At 33.4% G+C, this 16,879-nt stretch overlaps 1 long non-coding RNA gene across 1 annotated transcript; it reads left to right on the plus strand.

Moving 5' to 3' along the window:
- Window positions 1-3,759: 3,759 nt before the first annotated feature.
- Window positions 3,760-4,533, plus strand: LOC149170838 (uncharacterized). The gene is made up of 3 exons (XR_016259506.1): window positions 3,760-3,887; window positions 4,034-4,104; window positions 4,236-4,533. It is a non-coding gene; the product is annotated as an uncharacterized LOC149170838 (long non-coding RNA).
- Window positions 4,534-16,879: the final 12,346 nt, after the last annotated feature.

Raw genomic sequence — 16,879 nt, forward strand, 5'->3', positions numbered from 1 at the left:
TATCGGTTTTAGAGGAAGACAAGTTCAAGAACTTCGAATGGAATACAACTTCATATAGCTAGATCCATGATGAAGCAATGAAATCATTAATCACCTAACAGTAAAAAAAAACACATTTGATATCAACAAAAAATTTAATGTGAATAAAATGAAAAGTAGCATACATACATAATTTACCATACACAATTTTCCATTTTGTTAAGGATAAAAAATGTTAATGGTTGTGTAAGAGTTAAATTTTAACTAATAAAAAATAGTTGGTGAACAACCTGATTTTTTTTCTAGATTCAAGATCACATGGCTACCTGTTTTGTATAGTAGTGAATTTATTTTAGTTATGTGTTTTATTTATGTATGTAATGTGAATCACCTAAATAATGTCTGGTTGGAATTTGACAATTTTTTTTTTGACTAAATCATAATAAATTCAAAAATATCAAATTAAAATTATATTACTAAATTTCTAAAACAACACATTGGTATATATATATATATATATATCTATATATATATATATATATATATATATATATATATATATATATATATATATATATATAGATATTCATATTTAGAATTAATCTAAAAACATTTTACTTATTTATTAATAAAACAATAGATTTTTAATATCATAAGATAATCCTTGTAATGCACTGCATTGATAGCACAACTTAAGCATTATAATGGACTACATTAATATTCACATGATTATCATTATGTGGTTAATGGAGGTTAAATTAATAAATATTAGGAAATTTAAACAATAAAAAATGTAATATGTTTTAAGTTTGTGAGATTTTTCAACATAATTTTATATATTTATAACTTTTTTTAATTATTTGAATTTATTAATATTTATTAAAATAGTATTTCTTATTTAATAATGTAATTTTTAATCACACACTAATCATAATAATTATAATTTAAATGTTATTAACCTTTAAGAAAATGTGTTTCTAAAACAATTAATTCTATATGTCTCCATTGTTTTAAAAAAATAATGATATATAACTCGATCTTAATCTTTAAACTTAATTATTATTTTTATTTTATGTGTTTATAAATATTTTTAATGGGTTGCCTAACACCTAGATGTTCAAGAATTCTTGGTTGGAACTAACTACATTTTTTGTTGACTCAATCTTAGTCTTTATTGTTTACTCAAGTTTACTTATAATTCCAAACAATCTTTGCCAAATTTACTTGTAATTCCAAACAGTCTTTACTCAAATTTACTTGTAATTTTTATATTTATTTTTGTTGAATCAAATCTATTTGTAATTCCACAATCTTTCCCAAATTATAAACACCAGAAAATCTAAAAACACATGAATTTAAACATATATTAAGCAAGGTGTTTAAAGTTTCTTTAAAAAAAATTCAAAAGATTTGTTTTATTGAATTATTATATTCTTATACATATTTTTATTATACAATGGCTTTTTTGTAATTATAATTTATGAAAGAAATAAAAAGAAAAACTGTTTAAATTTTTTCTAAAAAAAATTGAAAACATTTGTTTTATTTAATTAATCTATTCTTATAAATATTTTTATTATACATTGTATTTTTTGTAATTATAATTTATGAAAGAAAAAAAAAAGGTTACAGTAAGAGATTTAATATAACTTTTTATAATATAATTTTATAAAATCCATATCTTATTTTTCTAACATATTGTAATACTTATGTAATATAATCACAAGAGATTTTTCATTATTCACTTATATAATTATATTATTCTATTTCTTTAAAAAAAAAATGTTTAAACAATTCTCAATAACATATTAAATACATTTAATTATTTAAATTAATACATTCTAGCTAAAGACATATACATTATACAAATTCCTATAATATTAATAACAACCAATTACATTACCCATATTACACATATACATCATTGAAATTCCTACAATATTAATGACAACCAGTTACATTTAAAACCCATATTTGTTCATTAGTCAATGAAATTTGTATTCATTAATACACGTGTAAATATTCATAATTATACCTCACACCCTTTTATTGAATCCAACAAAATTTCCTCAATGAAGCAACCACACACACACAAGATTTGACATTATCAATTAGTAGGAAACTTTCAATTTCTTTATCCACTTGATTATGATTATGGGGTATCTAGAGGTTAAATTGAAATATATTGATGGCTTGCTAATAGATGCAATGTGATATTTTCAGGAGTAAGACATCCATCCAATTGAATAGAATAGTGTTTAAGAGCTATATCTAATTTTTTCAAAAAAATATTTTACAAGGCTTTGAAACAAGTAGAAAAATGTGTGACATTCTTTACAATGAACAGTTAATAGAACAACATATTCCACTTGTTTAGGTTCCAAAGTTAATTTATAGTACCACATAGTTAAATTATAGTAGAAAATTAATTTAGGGTAATTATGAGTAATTTAAATTAATGAATAATTATGATTAATTATAAGTAACTATGGTTTATTTAGGTTTATGAGTAATTGACTAATTTTATGTTTCAGTTTTTATGTTTATCAGTAATTTATAGTAATTCACGTATATGAGTAAACATGTTATTTAATAAATAGTTATGATTTAAATATTTATTAATTATTTGTGATTTAAACAATTTCTCATTTAATAAATATTGTTTTAATCATTATTGCAAAACTTATCTGATTTCATTAGTATAAACCATAAGATCATTGTCAAATAAAATCTTAAATTATAAGTAACTTAGATTTATGATTAATTATCATTAATTATGAATTATTTAGCTTATGAGTAAGTGACTAATTTTATGTTTTAATTTTGAGGTTTAGGAGTAATTTATGGTAATTTAGGTATGTGAATAAACAATTTCTGATTTAATAAATAATTTTGATGTAAATATTTATTAATTATTTAGAATTTAAACAATTTCTTATTTAATAAATATTTTTTTAACCATTATTACAAAGCTTAATTAATTTCATTAAAAATAGTATAAATAAATGAGACCTAGTATTACAAAGATGATATTTTTTTCCTTTCTTAGATGTAATGAATTTTTAATCACGATAGATTTATCTTGAATGCACATCTAAAGTGTGGAGAAAGATTCAATTTCTTGAGAAGAATCCAATTTCTTGAGGTATAATTTTTTGTATGAGTCTACCTGTCACATACCGGTGCCCGCATCAATAATAATAAAAAAAAAATTATATATATGTCAAAACTCATGGTAAAAATATCTCACCATCCGCTGGCTTGATTATGCATGGTTATATATTTTGATTACATATAATTATACATTGAAGACTTTCCGCTGACTTAAGTTATGCCTAGATAGATATATTGTTTTACCTATGCGATTATAACTGGAGCGCACATATATATATACTATGGCACAACCCTTCTGCTAACGGTTGACTTGTTATTGTATCCGTGAGTCATTATGGTTTGGCACTTTAGAATCGATAAAGTCTATGGATAATTTTTGGTTGATTATGGAATGAACCTCGGCCTTGCTAATTGAGCCACCCGAGAGCTGCCGCCGGCATTATTCATGGTGACAGGCGTACGCGGCATTCACTCCACCGATCCGATCACGTGAAGGCAGATGGCGGTCATTAAATTTCTGTCCAACCCTTACCACCTTAATCAAGGGTGGAGATGTTTCGAGGAGGATCTAAGGGCGGAGACGCCTCCAGATGTCCCTCCCGAAGCGTTGAAGGTATAAGGGTCGCCATTCTCGACTGTTTCAGTTATTGTTCTTCCATTCTCCGCGCCATTTCGTTTCAGTCGGAGCGCTGCTGGAATTTTCCTGCGCCGAGCGCTTCTTCCTCCGCTGAGTGAGCCTGCTGGCGCCGAGCTGCTGCTCCGTTCAGCTTATACATTCCACCGCAAGTGTTGAGGTGAGACACAGTGGTCATACCGTCGGTTCCTTTCTCTGTTTCGTTGCTCCGTTTCATTCTGATTCCTTCGTTCTTCGAATCGTTGAATGTATCTTTTCATGAATGAAACTAATGGTTGTCTTACTGTGGGTGTGTGCATGCAGCAGATTTTGGCTCTGGTTCGCTGCGGATAAGGAGGTCCACCTACGAGACCCTGGTGCTTTCGGCCTTACCACAGGTGTGTCTCTCGCAGATTCTTGGTGCGCGGTTTGGTTAAGATTGTTATTGTTCTCTGTTTGATCTTCTGGCAGAGGGTTTCCCCTGCGCCTAGCCGTAGCCCACCCTTAACCCCACTGTGGTTGATCGCAGGTGGCCACGGAAGGCTTCCCACTGTCTCATTCTGTGACTATTCCGTGCCGGCTATGGGTCCTATCAAACCCTAGCGCTTCCAGTGCTGAGACTGGGGAATTTTCTGGGAAGAAGGAACTGTATTCACATAATTGTTAATTTGAAAATTGAACTGTTATTTTATTTGCATGTTTGAGGGCATTTCGGCCACGGCCCTGCTGGATACAATATTGGGCACCGACCCCTTATGTTTTCTTTTTAAAAGTTGTTACAGCCTTGCGGCTTCTGCCATTTTGGCAATATAACTTATTTACTATTTCATGTTTGAGTTCCAGTTTTCTTTGTATTACTGTCTCATGTTTAGAATACCAGTTTTTCTTTATATTAAAGGTTTGGGTTCTGTCGACCCGGACGCGGCGTAATCTAGCAATACGAGCTCTGTTCAACATTGTGCTGATATTTAATTTATTGTAAGGGTTTTATGTATATATTTTGGCAAACCAATGTAACTCCTGTTACTGTTTGTATGGTTGTACCATGACTGTTCCATAGGCAGAGTAGACGGCTCGGTTACCCGACCATATGTCCGCTCTGTATAAGGAAACTGGTCTGATATTTTGCTCGTATCAAGAGCCAAAGTATGGTTTCCCGGGTTTCATAACTCGGTGGTTCTGTGCATCAACTCCGTGACGGTAATCTAATACCGCTTGGTTTATTTCTAAGTTGTATATGTTAGATGCCGATATTCAATCTATAAGATTGCATGTTAGATATAAATGATTCACAGGTATCGGCGCTTCTTCTATGAGAATGCATGTTATCGTGATACCCAGATGTTCACCATATGTATCTATTCTTGGGATGTATTCGTGTTACAGGGTAACCTGCACCGCAGGGGTTATATTTCTTCTTTATCTTCTGTGTATATAATCTATTTCGTGAATGCAAAGCTAACTCAAGATTAACTGTGCTAGTCCGGCATTAAGTCGTCGTTGATGTTTCTTTTTGCTTCGTTGCATAACCCTGTCATTTCTTAAATTTGACCGATTCTCTCCCGTTTTGCGACTCAGGAAGGTAATGCCACTATCAGCTCTGCTACTCATTTTACTTACCCTGGTGCCTGTTGTCCTAACAGCGAGACCCTAACTGGTCTGTTCGGTATCTGCCCAGAATCCGGATGCAAGTCCCTATGCTTATGAGCTCGGATTTCTGTCCACAATTCAGGACGCAGATTCCTAAACGTGTATGCTAACTTGTACTATTCAACTATTGCATCACCCAAGTAACAGTGGTAATTTCAACAACTTAATCGTTTGTCTTACAGGTATCTATGGTGTTTAACTAGAATGACTTGTAGACACTTGCAGAAAAGTAAGGGTTCAGTCTTACTTACCTGGTTGCTGCCAGCCCTTAAGTCCTCAGTAGATCACCTGCAAGCTCATGCATATCTTTTTAGCCGCCCATCCGTGAGACTCATCTTTCGAGACCAGAGCCTCCCCCCTAGCTTCCTCTTGCCGGATCTCTATCCTCAGCAAGGGTGCACTGTGTGCTCGACTATCTGGTCCTTACCAGACTTAGTCCTTCATTCACTTTCTTTTTTCTTTCAATTCTCTTTTTCTCTGCCTGTCTCTACAGCGCAGACTTTTTGTCATCCCCCCTCCCTTTTCCCCTGGGAACTTCCAGTTAGGGAGGGTGGTTAAAGTCAGTTCCAATAACTAACTTTTCTTGCCAACTCCCTCCCAAGAGTTGCCAATACTATCATGAGTATTCTTTTTTTTTCAAAAAAAACATTTAAATGCATTCATAAAATAAAAGAAATACTCTTAAGATTTTCTTTTAACAATCAATAAAATAGTCTTGCAATGTCATTTTTAATTTAGTCTTTTACCGTAGTGAGATCTAAATATTTACATTCTCCTGGGGTCATCACACTACCTTATTGAAATGTTTTGTATAGTTATTTATGTATTTTTATTTTGACAGATATGAACAAAATTTCAAGTTTGATGACCTAGAGGTTACACATCATAGTGGGTTGTAAAATGAGTCGCATATGTTGCAATGACATGGAGGCACTTGCCACAATGTATTGAGAGACGGGGTCGCACTTGCCCAACACATTTTATTGAGAGACAAGCACGGTATAATATACAATGCAAGCAAAGATTAGCTTCTCATTCCCAAATGGTGAGAAATTTGACGTTGTTTATTTAATTAAATGAACTAGGTGATTTCATTCGCATTTTGATTTAGTTTCTTATTTTTATTTGATTTAATATATTTTTTATTTGATGTATTGTTATCTTTCATAATATTTAAGAGATACAATAGTTTTAATTAAATGTTTATATCTTTCTTATTAAAAAAATAATATATATCATAAATTAAATTAATTTAAATATTTTTTTATAAAATATTTAAATTTTTATAAGATATTTTTAAGATATTTATAATTTTGAAAAAAACTCGTATTTTTATTATTTAAATTATAATATTAAAAGATTTATTAAAAGCAAAAAGATGATAATTTAATTTTTTTTTTAAATCAATAATTATATATTTTTTGACTTGGAAAACAAAATTGAATAAATTTAAAAATATTTGATAGTAAATCATTTTCTCTTTTAAAAAAAATATTGGTACCATATTAGTTTAGCTATTAAGATTGAAATTAGTTTAATTATATAAATCAAATACTTAATAATTTTTTTTTTCAAAATCTTTTAATTTTAAAATATTTTTATTATATTTTATTTTAATAACTTAATAACATATCAAAATCATAAAACTACATATTTACTATCATAAATTTATTAAAAAATTTCAACAATACACCTCATAAATTGTAAATAAAAATCTTTCGTGAGTTTGTAAAAAAAATTACATATCCGTTCTCATAAATATATACTTTTATTAAAATATTAAATTGAAATGCTTCGAATAAATTAAATAGTCATTTAAGTTTTCCCTCACTTTAAAAATAAAGCAAGTGCAGACGGCATTCGTCCGAACAATGAACCAAGAACAAGTCTCTGGAAAATTGTTTGACAACATAGTTTGCGTTAATGGGCGTTTTCAAAAAAACTCAATGATAATCTTCTTCTTTTTTTTTAATCAATAATTATATATATTTTTTGAGTTGGAAAACAAAATTAAATAAATTTAAAAATATTTGATAGTAAATCATTTTCTCTTTAAAAAAAATTAATTGGTATCATATTAATTTAATTATTAAGATTGAAATTAATTTAATTATATAAAGCAAATACTTTTAATTCTAAAATATTTTAATATATTTTATTTTAATAATTTATTAACTTATCAAAACCATACAATTAATACAATTACTATCATAAATTTATTAAAAAATTTCAACAATACACCTCATAAATTGTAAATAAAAAACCTTCATTAATTTGTAAAAAAAATTATATATCCCTTTTCATAAATATATAATTTTATTGAAATATTAAATTGAAATTCTCCAATAAATTAAATTCATTCAAGTTTTCATTACTTTAAAAATAAAACAATTGCAAATGGTATTCGACCGAACAATTAACCAAAAACAAGTCACATGGAAATTTTTTTGACTACTGAGTTTGCGTTAATGGGCGTAACTAGAAATTGCTACAATACCTAACCAATGGTCATTGTTCCTGGTTTCCATCTTATCATCTTGCGGAGCACTCGGTGAGAGTCTAGACCCTTCCCTCTCTACACCTGCTCACCATTTTCTTCTAGAAATAGAGAGCATTTTCTTAGGAGCTTGTAGTTTAATTTTTTATATAATTTTGATAGTAATATTGATTTTAATGAAGCATTGTCATTTTTCAATGCTATTTTAAACGAAATATTAAATCAAATAATATTAAAAATAATTTTAATATATATTAAAAATAATTTTAATATATGAATTTAGGTTCCTAACAAAGGCTTATTGTTAAATAAAAACAATCTTGTTACACCTTAGAAAGCCAATACTTAATTATGAGAAAGTTGTAGAGTTAGAAACTGTGGAGTCTGATCAATTAAGAACTAAAGATTGTGTAGCTAAGGAAAAAAAGTGCAGCGAAGGTTCTCTGAGCTTCATAAAAGAATGGTAGCCATGTCGAGAACCTTACGGTTGTAGTCTGAACATAAGCCAAAGGATTAAAGGTATTAAAGGTGACGTATATGTTGCAATGACATGGATGCACTTGGCCAGCACATTGTATTGATGCCATTTTTTTTAAACAAGGTAAGATGTTGATGTGAAAGACACGGGGTAATAAACAGGAAAGCAAGAGGCTAATGGACACACTGTATAATATACAACGCAAGTGGAGATCAGCTTCTCATTCCCAAATGGTGAGAAATTTGAGGTTGTTAAGGAATCATGGCGCGACATCATGTGTGCATACAATCCGGTCAAAAGTGGCTAGCTATGTTTAGGGTTAGGTTTTTTTTTTTTAATATGAACAATGGATGTCATAAATATATATATATATATATATATATATATATATATATATATATATATATATATATATATTATTTATTTTTTGTATGGACTCTTCAACAAGACTTCAATAGAAATGAACAAAGCCATTCTACACTAGAGTAATGACAAATCTAGTTAACAGTAGCCACTGAAAACAAATATAGGTAACAAGTTATGCACCTTTCTTAGGAGATAGAAGCAGAGAGAAGCCCCTTCAAATAGTTCGAGTAATCCTTGAACCAATCCTTCCAGTAATCCTTCAACAATTCTAACAACCCAATCACTAAGAAAGGGTTCCTCCAATGCATCTTGAGGGAAACCTGAAAAAATACTAGGCAGAGAACATGAAGACTATGAAAGATTTTTCACCTTTTTTTAGTAGATAGAAGCTGAGAGAAGCCCTTCAAATCTTTAGAGTAATCTTTCCAAGAGAGGCCTTTCAAATAATTATAGTAATCCTTCTAGCATTCTAGTAATCCCTGAACAATTCCAACAACCCAAGTTCTATGAAAGAAATGCATGCATCCACTGAGCCTTTGATTATAATAGATGAAATGGTAATGAATAATAAGTACAATAAATATTTAATGACAATTTGAAACGTTCAAGATGGAGTGGCGATGTTATTCTATTATTGCTTAAGGTTACAATCGGGCATGGAGTGGAGTGGGAGTGTTATTCTATTAATGCTCAAGGTTAGAATCAAACATGGAGTTGAAGAGTTATTCTATTATTCCTCCATGTTACAGTTACAGATGGAATGGAAAAGTTATTATTAAGAGCATGAATGGTGAAATTGATGGACACCTGTTTTTTGGAGCTATAGAGACACCTGTTCTTTGGAATTATTATTAAGAGCATGAAACAGTGAAATTTATGTAGAATTTAATGAAACCACAGACAACTGTTATTTTGAATTGGACAGTTCACCAATTGTTTGAAACGAATGATGATCTGATTGCGAGATAATTAAATAATAAAAAAAAAACATATACTATACTTTCATATCTAATTGTTGAAATGGTAGAAAAATCTTTATCACTATCACTATCATTATCACTATCCGTCTTATCACTCAAAATTTTTAAATAATTAATAATATACACATTATCCCTCTTATCCCTCAATTTTTTTAAATAACTAAAAATATACACACTATTAACTTTAACTTTTGTTCTCATTTAATCTTACCCTAAATTAAAAAAAGAAAAGTGTTATGAAGGTGCAATTCGTTGGAGGAGTGGTGTATATTCATGTCCGAAGCAACAACAAAAATATCATATCATTGGAAAAACAAAACTAAAATTATCGAAATTCTCATTTCTAGAAAATTAGTTAAGGTTGTAAAGCAAATCAACTGAAGTATAAAAACAATTATCATGCAAGTGAATAAAGTTTATTGAATTACATAGAGCATTTAAACTGCCAAAATTTTATATATATATATATATATATATATAGTAGAATAAAAGAAAATAAAGTGATATATATTAAGTGGAAGTAAGAGAAGTAAAGAAAAAAAATGAATTATTTAATCAAAGAATATAAAGGGGTTTTGAAGTATAAAATGGAGAATTAAAAAATGACATAATAGAGAATCTTCTATGAGGCTTTTCCAATAGCACATTGTAGACTAATTACATTAAAGGGGAATATCTAAGGAAAATCAATTAATCGGCAAACTAATTGTCATATATCCAAAAACAATTATATATATATATATATATATATATATATATATATATATATATATATATATATATATATGGTTCACCAATATATACATATACATATTCTTTTATAAGGTTGATATTCATATATTCTGTTCCCCTTAAGTACACCCACATAATGACTAATATTTAAAGCCTGCAAAGAATCTAGTCCTATAACTTTAATTCCACACAATCGTTCGGATAAACCCGTGTTGGTTTCCACGCATAATTCTTTTTATGATTTGACCCTGTTGGGGTTGGCACGAATCCCGTCCGTTTGATTCATGTAATCCAACAGGTGTATTAAGGTTGACAGTGTTATAATTTGGTAGTCTTTATTTACGTTGATTTGATGACTCGAGAGTATTAAATGTGCATTGATCTGTCTGTCCCACCCCGGTACGTGGCGTGGGCAGGCTACAACTGCCACCTCAGGATCCCTCATGCACCAATGGCTACGAGACTCAGATGATGATCCAACGGTTGCAATGGAGGCCCTCCGACTTACTCTACCCTTGGTGCCGAAAAGCAGTCCCATTCTCTCGTGGAAGGGCCTGGAACTTGCTCTGCCTCCTGTCTCGGCCACGGGCTTTGGCAGCCTCTGTTCTAGGGTTTGGTTGCTAAGAGAAGGGCGCGCGAGGCTTCAAAAACTGATCCCTGATACCAGATTTTTACTGCCGGGTAATCGCATGGCGGATTTCTTTCCTATACCATCTACTTTTGTCAGTTCTGCAATCATTTTTTTAGCAGTTAACTCACTTATGTTACAAGTTAGGGTATCTACACATTTCTTTAACCATATGGATCTGTTTGCTTGCAGGTTTCTTTCTGCCACAAATCCTGGTTTATGGATGGCACTGGGTGGAGAGGTGCCACTCTCGAGCTGATGTGCCTTCTAGGTTTCCACCTGTATGAGGAATTTTCCACTTGTTATTGGTTATTTTTTTGTTGGAGGTTGTACTAGGGTCTACAGACCTCTATGCCAGGGTTCTATACTTACAGTTCGCATGAGCTCGTTGTTTGATGACCCAGTTTCGGGTCCCGATGGCCAATCCAGTGAAGGACTTCTGTTATACCTGAACTTAAGTGATTATGAGGCTTTTCAATTCCTCACTTGTTTTACTGAGCCACTCTGGTTGTACATGTAATTTATCTGTTAATTTATATCAGGTCCTCTCTTATGTTAACGTATGAATCTGCTCTGGCTATACATGTAATTTATCTGCTAATATATATCAGTTCCTCTCTTATGTTAACTTATGAATCTTCTCTGGCTTCTCTATTTATTTCATGTCTCCAGCCTTTTGTAAAATAACAAGTAATGTCTGTCTATTTTATTCGTCCTTCACTCTTGGACTGTACATGGCAATTTTTGATTGAACTAGAATATGTAATGATGCTCTTCTTATCAATGGTTGTTCACTCAGATTTTGTTTTATCTAGCCGTTCAATGCTGTCACAGCTTAACAAGATTCGTTGGCTCTATTCTCCATAGTGTTATTGCTCAGTTCTCAATTTACATTATCAACTGGAAAAATCTACTTCACTGCTTAGCAGTATCATTTATTCAATTCTCAGTTTATTTCGAAGTTTGTTAGAATTATTGTTGTTTAGGTACTTGAGGGTTTGCCTATGAGTAGAGGTTCGGGGCTTCATTTCCTGTGCTAGGAGTGGAATTACCTCCCCCTAACAGTTATAACCCATCCCTTATGTTGACTCTATATGTCTACCTGTCAGAAACCCGAGACCCCTGTCTCAAGATTCCAACAACCCTCTTATTTAGGCTTTTCCATGTAAGGGTTCATGAAGGAAAGATTCACGGAACTAGGACCTCACCTGTTCCTAACATTGAGGGGTTTCTCCTCCGAATGGTGGTTTTCTACTCAAAGTCTGAGTTGCTTTTTTTTTTTAAATTAATGGATTCTCTTATTTCCATCCTTGTTTCATGGCATTGGGTTTTATATCATTCCATGCTTCACAGACCCCTGTTAATTTATATACCGAATCTTGAATAATTCCAGTTTTGTAATTTATGTATGTCAGAGGGCGTTAATAGTTTGTTTGTCCAATAGATCCTTCGCTATATAGTCCACCTATATTTGTGTATAGTCTGACTATGGTATACTGTTATTGTTGTTCAATGACATCAAATATAAATTTCTCACCTGCATAGAGGGTTTCAGGTGTTACCGCTACTATTCTCTTTCTTCTTTTAATAAAAATAATAGACAGCAGGAGAAATTATGTTCCATTTGTTTTTTTCCTCCAGTTAACACAAAACACTGTAACCCTAGCAAGTTCCTGGGTTTACTTACAGTAGATTTTAGTTTAATATAGTACATTTATTCTACGTAATTCACTTGCAGAATTGTCTAAAAGTGTTCTTCCACTTACTTGCACTGTTGTAACTTACAAGTGCTCCAGAAGCTGGGCCTTCACTATTTCTCTCGCTTCCAATCTACCACCCAACCTTGGGATTCATCTTTCGAGACCGGAATCTTCACCTAGCTCTCTTGTCGGACCACTATCCTCAGCAAGTCGCTGGGACCTTCGTGCTTGGCTATCTGGTCATCATCAGACTTAGCCCTTTTGTCTCTCACTCTCTTCCTCTGCCCATCTCTACAGCGCAGCGTTGCCTAACTCTCTTTTCCACCAAAAAAACCTTCCAAATAGGAAACAGTTAGGGCTTTTGGGAAAACAACAACTGCCTTCCTGAGAGGTTGCCAGCTCTTAAAGAAACATTTCCTTAAGCAGAAAATATTATTAAATCCAAACAGATAATAATAATCAATTCAGTTTATCATTTACCACACTAAAGTCAAATATTTACGTTTATCCTGGGGAATTACATCTCCCCCCCCCCCTGAAAGTAGACATTGTCCCCATGTCTTCTGGCCATGAAAAACCCTGGATAAGCGTTTTTGATGAGCATTTCATCTTCCCAGGTAGCCTCATCAGGCCCAAAGTGCTGCCACTACACTTTAACTTGGGTATTATCTCGCTTCGGCAACAGTACTTCTCTCCGGTCGATGATGTTTAGCGGCTTGACCAAGATTTCTCCTTCCGGTTTGACCTGCACATGCAACATCATAAGTCAATTTTTCTTTTAAAAGGAAACATTTGGACTAATTAATCCGGGATAACTTCTCACGTGTATATCCTGCCATCTGATTATATGTTTGGGATCATAAACATATTTTTTTAACACAGAAACATGGAAGACATTGTGGACCCGTATGTGACTGGGCAGAGTGAGCTGGTAAGCTACCGGCCCAACTCTTGCTAAGACTTGGAAGGGTCCGCAAAATCTAGGTGCCAACTTAGCACACCCGCTCCACTGTAATGTGCTCTTTTTTTCTCGAATCCTCACATATACATGATCACCGACTTGATATTCTTTAAACTTTCATTTCTGGTCCATAAAACTCTTTTGCCTATCTTTAGATGCCTTTAAATTGACTCTCATTTTCTTAACCATTTCCTCCATTTCCTTAAGCATGTCTGGACCCAACATCAATCTTCTTCTGGCCCACCCCAGCTTGAGGGTGTGCGACACTTCCGCCCATATAGTACTTCAAATGGGCTCATTTGCAATGATGTATGATAACCATTATTATATGTGAACTCGACCAGGTGCAAATAATCTTCCCACTTGGTCAGTTGCTGCATTACATATGCCCGTAACATGTCTTCCACCACCTGGTTCACCCGTTTTGTTTGTCCGTCTGTCTGAGGGTGGTAAACTGTACTGAAATTCAACTGAGTTCCTAATTCTCCAAATAGTGCTCTCCAAAAGGCCGAGGTAAATTTTACGTCATGCTCTGAAATTATTGTTTTAGGTAACCCATGCAACTTAAATATATTCTACATGAAGATATGGGCAATTTGCACAGCTCTATAGGTAGATTGCATAGGTATAAAATGTACTGATTTACTTAATTTGTCCACCGCCACCATGATGGAATTGTTATTTCACTTGGTTTTTGGCAAACGCATGATAAAATCCATGGAGATGGTTTCCCACTTCCATTCTGGAATGGGTAATGGTTGTAGTAACGCCGCAAGATGTTGATGCTCTGCCTTAATTTGTTGGCACTCCAAAAAACGTGCCAGGTATTCAACCACATCCCTCTTCATTCCTGGCCAATAGTACTCCTTCTGGAGTTATGTGATCATTCTCTGATATCCTGGGTGACCGGCATAGTGACTTTTATGAAATTCATCGAGAAGTAAGTTTTTAATGCTGCTTGGATTGGGCACATACAACCTTTTCTTGTAACATAGCATTCCAGTAACATCTACTCAATATCCTTGCTGATTTTCTCTGTTGGTTGAATGTTGTACTTGTTGTTTTAGTTTTTGATATACAATATCTTTCTCTGCTGCTTTTTTAATCATCTCTTCGAAGGGGATTTTCCATTCACTACAAGAAATCTCATATAAACATTGTGATTTCTGACTCAGAGCGTCCACCACCCGATTTTCTTTCCCCTTCAAATGCTTGATCTTGAAATCAAAACCACCTAGAAAATCCACCCACCGTGCTTGCCTGGCATTTAGGGTGGGCTGGCTAAAATAATTTGTTAGACTGTGGTGGTCTGCCAACAGTAAAAAATTTCTACCCATAAGGTAATGTCGCCACATTTTTAAGGTGTGAATAAGGACTGCCAATTCTTGATCATAAGCAGAATATTTTTGCTCATGTTCTTTCAGTTTCCTGGACTTGTATGTAATTACCTTCCCTTCTTGCATCAACACGCCTCCCACACCCTCTTTGCTCGAGTCAGTGCACACCACATAATCCTTATTAAGATCAGTTGTGCTCAGAATGGGTCCGGTGGTGAGCAGATGCTTAAGCTGCTCAAAACTTTTTTGGCTTTTCGTGGTCCATCTAAAAGCTCTTCCTTTTTTTTGTAAGGAAGTGATAGGGTACGCTACTCTTGAGAATCCTTCTACAAATCATCTATAATAGCCAGTTAATCCCATGAAGGATTGGATGTCTACCACATCCCTTGGTACAGGCCAATCCATTATGGTCTTTATCCTTTCAGGGTCCACCGCAATCCCTTCTTTCGTGGTTATATGCCCCAAATACTATATTTCCTCCTTAAAGAAGTCACACTTGCTAAAATTGGCATATAATTGGTGTTCTTGGAGGGTTTGCAACACCAACCTAAGGTGCTCCTTGTGTTCTTCCATAGTGAAAGAATATATCAGTATATTATCAATGAAGATCAACACAATCTATACAAATATTGATGAAATATGATGTTCATTAAACACATAAAGGTCGCAGGGGCGTTAGTTAACCAAAGGGTAGCACCAAAAACTCGTGATGTCCATACCTTGTTCTAAAAGAATTCTTAGCTATGTCTTCCTCCATAATCCTGATTTGGTAATAACCCAATCACAAATCGATCTTGGAAAATACTGTTGCTCCCTTTACTTGGTCAAAAAGTTCATTGATTCGGGGTAAAGGATACTTGTTTTTGATGGTTAATTTATTCAACTCACGATAATCTATACACATGTGAAGAGTCCAATCCTTTTTCTTTACAAACAGTACTAGAGCTCCCCAGGGACACACGCTAGGGCGAATGTAGTTTTTGTCCAGCAGTTCCTATAACTGCATTTTCAATTCTATCAACTCGGGTGTACTCATTCTGTAAGGTGCTCGGGATACCGGGGCTTCCCCTAGTACGAATTTGATAGTAAAGTCTATATCTCTCTTAGGGGGTAGTCCGGGAATCTCCTCTGGAAACACATCAGCAAATTCTTGTATCATAGGGATGTTGTTCAATGTGGTTGTTTTATCTTTCGAGTTAGCATAGCCTACTTAGATTGCACAAATTTGACACCATTTCCTAATGCATTTTTCTAAGTGAGAGGCAGTTATTGGTCGAATCTGCATAGGTCACTTAATCCCTTGCATCTCTTGCCTTACTCCAAGTTCATCCCTGTAATAGATAGGCTTTGTTTTACAGTTGACGAGGGACCAATGTTTTTCTAACCAATCCATACCAAATAGAACTTAATATGAGCCAAGCGGAAGCACATTTAAACCCGCTAGCACTGGCTATCCTGCAATCTTTAAAGGGAAGTCATTGACCTTTGCAAGCACTCGTCTCTTGGCCCCTGTAGCCAGTTGTACTAGCCAAGGGTTCTTGAATTTAACAGGTTGCAGTTTACAACGCTCTACAACCTTAGGACTAATATAACTTAATGTGGCTCGAGGATCAATTAAAACAGTTACAGTAAGATCTGAAATTTTACCTTTGAATTCCACCATGGTCGGCTGGTACTTCGCCTGATGATCTTCCAGGGCAGCATTAATCCTTGGCAGACTACGTCCTATGTCAACGATTATCAATGCTTCATGGATCTAGGAAATTTGTTCGGTCCCCTTTCGTTGAGGGTAGTTTTTGGCGTAATGAGGTACACCACAGCCCCAACACTGCGGAGGAGGCCTT

The sequence above is a fragment of the Pinus tabuliformis genome, chromosome 4_2 (assembly GCF_031772625.1).
Source record: "Pinus tabuliformis cultivar Carrire ecotype Pingquan chromosome 4_2, CPIR1, whole genome shotgun sequence".
Lineage (NCBI taxonomy): Eukaryota > Viridiplantae > Streptophyta > Pinopsida > Pinales > Pinaceae > Pinus > Pinus tabuliformis.